This window comes from Akebia trifoliata, unplaced genomic scaffold (genome assembly GCF_017979445.1).
Source record: "Akebia trifoliata isolate Shusen 1 unplaced genomic scaffold, ASM1797944v1 Contig00234, whole genome shotgun sequence".
In the NCBI taxonomy this organism is placed as follows: domain Eukaryota; kingdom Viridiplantae; phylum Streptophyta; class Magnoliopsida; order Ranunculales; family Lardizabalaceae; genus Akebia; species Akebia trifoliata.
This window is the reverse complement of record NW_028236886.1, coordinates 49-8,503: the sequence shown is the minus strand read 5'-3', so window position 1 is coordinate 8,503 and position 8,455 is coordinate 49. Positions and strand designations below refer to the sequence as shown.

At 30.3% G+C, this 8,455-nt stretch overlaps 1 long non-coding RNA gene across 1 annotated transcript; it reads left to right on the top strand.

Annotated features, from left to right (window-relative positions):
• The first annotated feature begins 1,768 nt into the window (after positions 1–1,768).
• Positions 1,769–4,611, top strand: LOC147381830 (uncharacterized). The gene is made up of 3 exons (XR_015174318.1): positions 1,769–1,906; positions 2,799–2,901; positions 4,076–4,611. It is a non-coding gene; the product is annotated as an uncharacterized LOC147381830 (long non-coding RNA).
• Positions 4,612–8,455: the final 3,844 nt, after the last annotated feature.

Here is an 8,455-nt window from a genome sequence, read left to right as displayed (position 1 = left end):
CATTCCCAGGATGAACTGGTTTATGCTTACCTCCAAGTTCAGCTTTGGAAGACAAATAATAGGAAGACATAGTGTGTTCTCTCAAAAAAATTCATTCGTCAATTGTGCAAAAGCTTCTAAAACTGGCTCTAATTCGCTATTGCCATAAATAATAACCTTTAACTCCCGGATAAGTTTACATAGTTTTGACAACTGGAGAAGAGACAAAATGTCAACAGGAAACAATCTTGATTGTGGAACTTCAACATACTTATAAATTAGCAAGGAAGATATATATAATATCAGCATGAACAAATTCACAAGATTGCATCACATACCGATCATGAAATGTGCATCTCATGAAGTTTTGAAAGCAAATTAAATTTTTTTCTCTCTTTCACATGGAAACAAAATACAAACTAACCAAAATAGAGAACTAAATTTCTAATTAAATAAAAAGTTAAGAACAAATCTAACCAGTGCAGCATGCATAACTAGTCCATCAAACATTTCCTTAGCAAACTTAGAACCAAAATTATTATATTTAATTCCGTGCTGGTTCTTTTCGGTTCCAGGTTCGATTCCAAAATTAATGGAATCAGAATCAATACCACCAAAAGACACAAGTACCCATGTCAGATTCTCAAGATCAAATGAGTAAAAAATTATTTTGAATCATTATAAAACTTTTGTTCTTTCAAAAAATTAACATATGATCTCCAAAATTAATAACTTTAGTTATACTAAATATATAATTTAATGAGTTTTTCAAAAAAGTAAAAATTTATCCTATTGAAAAGGAATAATTTTATAGAAGTTGTAACTCATTTTAAGCTCCAATCAACAATTTATATGAAAATTGAAGAACTTTACATAACATGCATTAATTTCGAACTAAAAGAATACCGTAAATCTTTATTTTAAAAGAAATGGCAAAATAAAGGGGGTCCAAGTACCCCACAGCTACTCGTTGGATAGAACTATTACGTTCCAGTTCAGTTAAATGGGTACCTATTGACACCTTACAAAGAATTGCTTAAAAAAACGTTCAAAACCAAGATAACTCACAATGTGACACAATGTAAAGAGGAAAGAAAGATGATTTTGATGGAATTTTGTTTCCAATTCACCTTAAACAAGAAGTCAAGGTTATCTTGGATATTCAAAATTTTATACTTTCACCAAATCCATTTCAATTTTCCCTACTCCTTGTATTTCTACCATGGAAGACATCTAGTCCCTCACTACTGAGTTGACTTGGCCAAGTCATCCCAAATGAGATAAATCCTTAAAGTTAATATTAAATAATTAATAAATTCATTTATAATCCTAAAATTATAATTTATTTTATAAAATATAATTGATGAAGTTATGTTCAAGACACGAGATAGTGGTCGTATTTTATAAGCATTGTGTAAAAAATAAGAAAAGAACACAAAAAATTTGAAGAAAAGTTGGAGAAAGCTTTGAAAAGTTGAATACCCAAAACACCCCTTAGTTCTTGGTTTGTTGAAACAAAATCCCACCGAATTCTTCCTTTTTTTACTTTTATATGATTTGATGTGTCGCAGTTATAGTAATAATTTGGCCACTTATAAAAAATCCCACCAAAATCTCATGCGGCCTCTTCATATAAGGAAGTTTTTTTTTTTTTTTCACCTCCGAAATCTGCCCTTTCCTTTATATGACGTGTCACATTTATTGTAAATTTTCTCTCGAACAAAATCTCACCCTACCAAAATATAGGAAGTTTTGGGATCCATCAAAACCCTAACTCATTTCCTATAAATATCTCCTATTTTAACCCTAAACCCTATCTCATTTCTTTTTTCTGTCTTAATCGCTTTGGTTATCAAGTAAAAAACAAAAGTTTTTCATTCTCCTTTGAAGGCTCGCGGTCAACGAACGAGTTATTTTTCCATCCATGGTGAGATGTTGTTTCGCTCTGCTCTAAATCTGCTGGTTGTTGGTTTGTGTTATGGAAAGCTTCTTGTACTGATCTTTTCTAGTCTAAATATATAAATGGTTGTATTTCGTTCACTTTTATTTAATTTAGGTCATAATTTCTCAACTCGATTTAGTCTATCAAGTGTTAAAATTAGATCCAACAAAGTAGAGTTTGTAGATTGTGAAAATATACTTTTATGAAAAGAAAATATATTTTTTATTCAGATAACTTTAATAATAAGATTTAAGAAACCTAGGGGATCTCAATTGGAAAATCTAGGTGATTGGCAAAAAACTAAAAAAAAAAAAAGCAAGCTCGTTAAATGGTCTTTTGATGGTATTCATAGTTGTTAATTTTAATTTTTTTTTTAAAGAAAAAAAATTATATGTGGAAATATCTATCCAAGACGTCTTTTAGTATTGCTTAGTCTCTCTAGTTTTTGGGTAGGGTTAAAGGCACCCCAATTACCAAGGGCACCCCCACACCATAGCCAATGTTCTTTTTTTTTTTTTTTTTGTATTATTGGATTAGAAGTTTTGGAATAGGCTGATTTTTGGTCAAGATGATCCATTTGGCGAGGAGATCATGCTTTCTAAAAATCAGCTCATTCTGAAACTTCAAACCCCATCAAAAATTGCTGATTTACAATTCTTCAACTTGTTTCGATGGGATTAGAAGTTTCAGAATGAGCTGATTTTTTAGGAGGATGATTTCCTAACCATCATTCCAAATCATTCAACTCATATAAGATAAAACAATTTTGCTGGTGTGAGGTGCCCTTGGACTTACTTCAGAATTAAAAAAAATTTTGCCATCTTATTTACTTTTTCATTGTTGAAAGTTTTATCTTTATTAAATTTTGTGCTTGTAGTTGTAGTTCAATTGAAGAATCTCCTACAATTTTCACAAGATGAAAGAGGTTAATTGCAACCATGAGGTCACTGGTTCGATCCCACCATATTCGAAAACTGAAGGTCAGTTGTTACTGTTCCTTTCATTTAAGTTCTGTTTATTTGGATGTAGAGACAAAAATGGAAAACACTAGTTACGACACCGTCCTTATGTCAGTTTTTGTAATTTTTACATAGAAAGTTTTTACGTTGTAATTTTTTTTTTTTCCTTCTATCGTTATCATAGTGTGTTTTGGTAACACTTTTGACGTCTGAATGGAGGTGATCCACCTTTAAAATTCATGCTTTAGAAGTTTTACTTCCGTTCGTTTCGTTTTAGATTTCAGCCTTTAAAATCAAAATTCAGAAGTTGTTGAACTAGCGATAGGGGACGTTGGATGAAACTTTTGAAGTTTGCTATCTACTCTCTAAACTTTAGACTTAAAACTTCAGAAGTATTACCAGACATAGCCATAGTCTAACCATCTAGAAAACAATCCGATCAATAAACAATCTTAATTAGGGTAACTAGAGTTGTGAGTCAAGAGGATTGATCAACTAACAAAGTTCATCAAACAAGGGCTATGGTTTTGATCTAAGCCAAACGTAACAATAGATCAATTTGTAATTCTCAAGCCCTAGAATTCTAGTCAACCTACTCATATTTGAGGTTTTATATGCTTACGCCTTGAAATTATTCCCTCTGGTAGGGCCAATATAGATATCCTATTAGATGATCTAACTAAACAATGAATCCTCTATACCTTAGAAATCATCCTGACAAAAATTCAATTTCTCTATAACATATCTTCCGAAAAATTGATTTAAAGTGTATTCAACATTTACTCTAGGTTTACCCTTTTTAATAAGTATTATAAGATAAATAATTTTTTTTACTATATGATAAACATGTTTTATTTTCTTTGATAATAAACATAATGGTGAAAAATGAGAATAACTCACATACAGGTGGATCCCAAGAAAAAAAGATAGTAACTTATATTGGTCAAAACTGGGACAAAAAAAAAAATCAACTTGGAAGCCCTAAAACAAGGCCCAAGCGTAGATTTTTAAAGCAAAGCATATAATTGATTCAATATTTTTGCCAATTCAAATCTCTTTTATTTCATTTTATTCATTTGGAATTTTTTTTTTTGGTGATTTATCTTTTTGTTACAACCTGTTTGATAATATGCCTATAAGAACCAATTATGGCATGAAATCTTAACTAAATGTATTAGAATATTGTTTTGAACAGGGTTTTTGGGCTCTTTACGTGTGGTATTGGATTTTCCGATTGGAGAGAATATGTTGTCCAAATTTTCCGATTTTAGGAGATGATGATAGAATTAGTTGCTTACCAGATGAAATATGCAGTCACATTATCTCCTTTCTATCACACAAGGACATTGTCGTAACTAGTGTTTTATCTAAAAGATGGAGATACATTTGGGCTATTTACAAGAATGGAACTGAAAAGGGAAACTTTCATGGACTTTGTCAAGCATTCACTTTCTCTTCATGCTGGATCAAATATACAAAAACTCCGAATCCCATTTGATTCCTTTCATGCAGAAACCCGTACCTACAGGAAACGAAGTTCAGTTCAAACCACATACTGAAAAGGGAAAAAAGATTATCACCTATAATCTTTAAGATAACTTGGGCAAATCATACAAAATAGGTAATGGAAGCAGTTTTGATAGTAGTGATTATGCAACAGTTATTCTCAGTTCTTTATATATCTTAGGATTATTGTGCCTATGACATATATAGGGGATTGATTGTAAAATACCAAACAATTTTTTTTTTTTTTTTTTGTTTCTTCTTTTGTGTACTGTTAGATGGATATAATTAAATTATGAAGCATGATGTAAATATTTTCATTTCATTCAATAAAATTTAATTCATTTAGGATATTTACCATACAAGAGTTGGGCAGTGTTTGACAAACAAAAAAAAAAAAGACGCATTATATATATAAAAAAGGGTGGTGTTCGAAGGTGCCCTAAAGATAGCCAAACATTGTGCCCAATTTATTTTCAATGCATGGGTTAGAAGTTTCGGAATTGGCTGATTTTTGGTGACGATGATCTCTACATCTAACACCATCAAAAGTGGTTTACAAAAATCGAACGGCCCACTATTCTTCAACTTGTAAAGTAGGGATAGAAGTTTTGGACTGAGCTGATTTTTGGAAGAGATCATCCTCACAAAAAATTAGCCTATTCCGAAACATCTAATCCCTATTTTGAAAAATGTTTGGCACAATGATAAAGTGCATGCATAATTCATTTTTGAAAAGAAGCCAGACAAGAACTAACATTTACAATGGGGAAACACCATACTCCCTATAATGGATTGTGTTTTAAGCATGCTACACACAGGGGCCATGATCCGTAGTTTAAATGTCAAAATTAGATTCCCCTCCCTTTTCAATTTTCAAGTTTGTCAAATGTATATATACATTTATTGTTCCCTTGGTTTCAAAAAAGTAGAGTGAACTGTTTTGCTCAATATTCCAATAGTCATCATTGATGTTTACACATCCACATAACTTAGGCTTTCATTGGAAATGTATAATTTTATTCGCCAAGCCCAAACTTATTCCATTTCAAGGTTAGTTCTTGTTTGATTTCGTTTCAAAAATTAAATAGATATGCATTTATTGTTTGAGGAGAAGAAGAGACTTTAATAACAGAAGAAATACAATGGTCAAAGAAGGAAGAGTGAAGTCAGAAGGGACATTAAAGCCCTTACCCATCAATTTGGGTGTCTCCAATTCAATTTATAAAACATTGGACTTTTTCACTTAATTGTACCCAATGGACATTAGAGCCTAAACCCATCATCAAACCCAATTCACCCAAAACTCATCATCCAACCCAACCCAAAACCCATCAACCCATCCCAAACTCCTCAATTATTCTCTACAAACACATCTCCTAAAATTACTCTTTGATTTCCTCCTCTATGTTTCAACAATAATAAGAAAATCAAAATTTCTCACTCATGCTCTCTCCACTCTAATAAAATAATTCATTCATTTTTCCTAAAAAAACCTCTCAATCACACACTTTACACCTTACACAACAAAAAAATTCTTTAATCTATTTTCATTTCTCTTCCCCCTCAACTTTTTTTTTTTTTTTTTAAGATTTTGCTCTCTTGTAAATATTAGATAAGTTAGGGTAATTTTGATTTTGCAAATAAGAAGAATGAAGATCTCGATGTCGTTGTAATGTAAAGATCAAGATTAATCGAAACCTCAATTTTCTCTATCTCTTTTTTTCTTTTCTATTTCTCTTATATTTTAATTTGCAACATTGAACTTGCGATGATCGGCTAAATCTTCCCATTTAGGAAAGCGATGAAGCCTTGAGTAAGTGTAAGCTTAGTTTAGCAATTTAAATTATGTCCCAAAATGTTTTAAAGAATAATATGGTTCATTTCACAATTAAATTCTAAAGTGTAATTTTTTTAACACCTTTCTTTATTGATTATCCTTAATTTAAATCCCTTTATGATCGATGCTCGAAACTTATTTTAAATCATTAGGAATTATGACTCGGGAAGGGAAGGAATCTTTGGACTTGGACTATTGGAATTTAAGTAGGCGTTTGGATAGGACTCCTTGGCTACTTCTGACTCTTGCGGGGAGTTAGAAGTCGTTTGGATGCGTTTTGATGAACAACTCCTTTGAAGAGTTACTCCGCGCAAGAGCAAGAAATTACTCTTTGTGAAGAAGTCGAGAAAACCTATTTCTCAAAACTCATCTTGCGGGGAGTCAAAATCTAACGGTTCGTTTTACCAAAATACCCTTAGCTTTATTAATTTTCTATGAAAATATTCCTAATTCATTTGCCCTTAAATCAAATGAAAGAAACATTTATTAATATTAAAAAAAAATTTTAATTTTGAGTATAATGGATTTAAACACATTATATTAATATTTAATATTTAAAATATTATATTATATTATATTATATTAGTATTTATTATATTATATTATATTAATATTTATAGTTAAACACATTATATTAATATTTAATATTTAAAATATTATATTATATTATATTAATATTTATTATATTATATTATATAATATTTATAGTTAAAATGTCAAAAACAATATAGTTTGAAGGCATATTATGCCATTAAAAGACAGTCTCTCAATTTTATTTTTTTTTTAATTTTGAGTATAATGGATTTAAACACATTATATTAATATTTAATATTTAAAATATTATATTATATTATATTAATATTTATAGTTAAAATGTCAAAAACAGTATAGTTTGAAGGCATATTATGACACTAAAAGACAGTCTGTCAATTTTTTTTTAATATTATGTCATATTATGTCAAAAACAGTCTGTCAAATTTTTTTTAAAATTTTGAGTATAATGGATTTAAACATATTATATTAATATTTAATATTTAAAATATTATATTATATTATATTAATATTTATTATATTATATTATATTAATATTTATAGTTAAAATGTCAAAAACAGTATAGTTTGAAAGCATATTATGACACTAAAAGATAAAAAACAGTAACTGGTATAATATAAGGGTATTCTGGTCTTTTTTCTAGAAGTCATGAGAAGTCAGTATGGTTCCCAAACAGACTTCCAGCACAAAAGTACTTCTGCCAGTACTTCACAGAGTTGATTGCCAAACGCCCTTTCTACACAGAATTACTTTTCCAGCTCCTCCATAGAGTACTTCAGCTCCTGTTCTTTGGAAGAGTAGTTCTGCTCCTGGTATCCAAACAGGCCCTAAATTTCTGTCTTTGGGGTTTAGAATCATTACTGGAGTCTTAACCCGAGTAATTCAAGGGACATAACTTAATTACTAACACTAACTTTGCACTCATTTCATGGCGAATTCAACTCCCTTTATGTTTTCTTTCATTTACTTGCTTTCATTTACTACTTACTTACTTTCTTCCTTTAATTGCTTTATTTATAATTCTGTCTTTAAATTCTACAATTAAATTCCTAGTTGTGAATATTTTAAAAGAAAAAAATTAATTTTAAACTTGTTTATTTTTGTTAAAAATTGATAACCCTCATTTTCTATATAAATTTGACCTTTTACTTACCCAAATAATTAAGGACATATTTATTTATTCTATTAAAAGAATCATCGAAAATACCGACGAACAAATTAGCCTTGTTCCTAGGAAAAATGTTTTGGCTTAATTGCCAATCTTCCACCTCCCACAATCATCAAAGAAGTGCTCTCATTCCTGGGACACATTGGATTTTACTGACAATTCATCAGAGATTTTGGGAAAATCTCGATACCTCTTTTTAACCTTTTGGCCAAATATGTCTCTTTTAAGTGCACTTTTGAATGTGTTAATGCTTTTGGAAAGCTTAAGGATGAACTCACTTTCACACCTACCATTCGACTGCCTGATTTGAATGTCTCCTTTGAAGTCATATAGGATGCATCTAACTATGGTATAGGCACTGTTGTAGGAAAACGAGTCAACAAATTGCCTCATGCTATTCATTATGTGAGTAAGACTCTCAAAGTTCCCCCAACTCAATTACTTTACCACAGATAGTGAGTTGTTGGCTACTGTCTACACTTTAGACAAATTTCGTCCTTACCTCATAGGA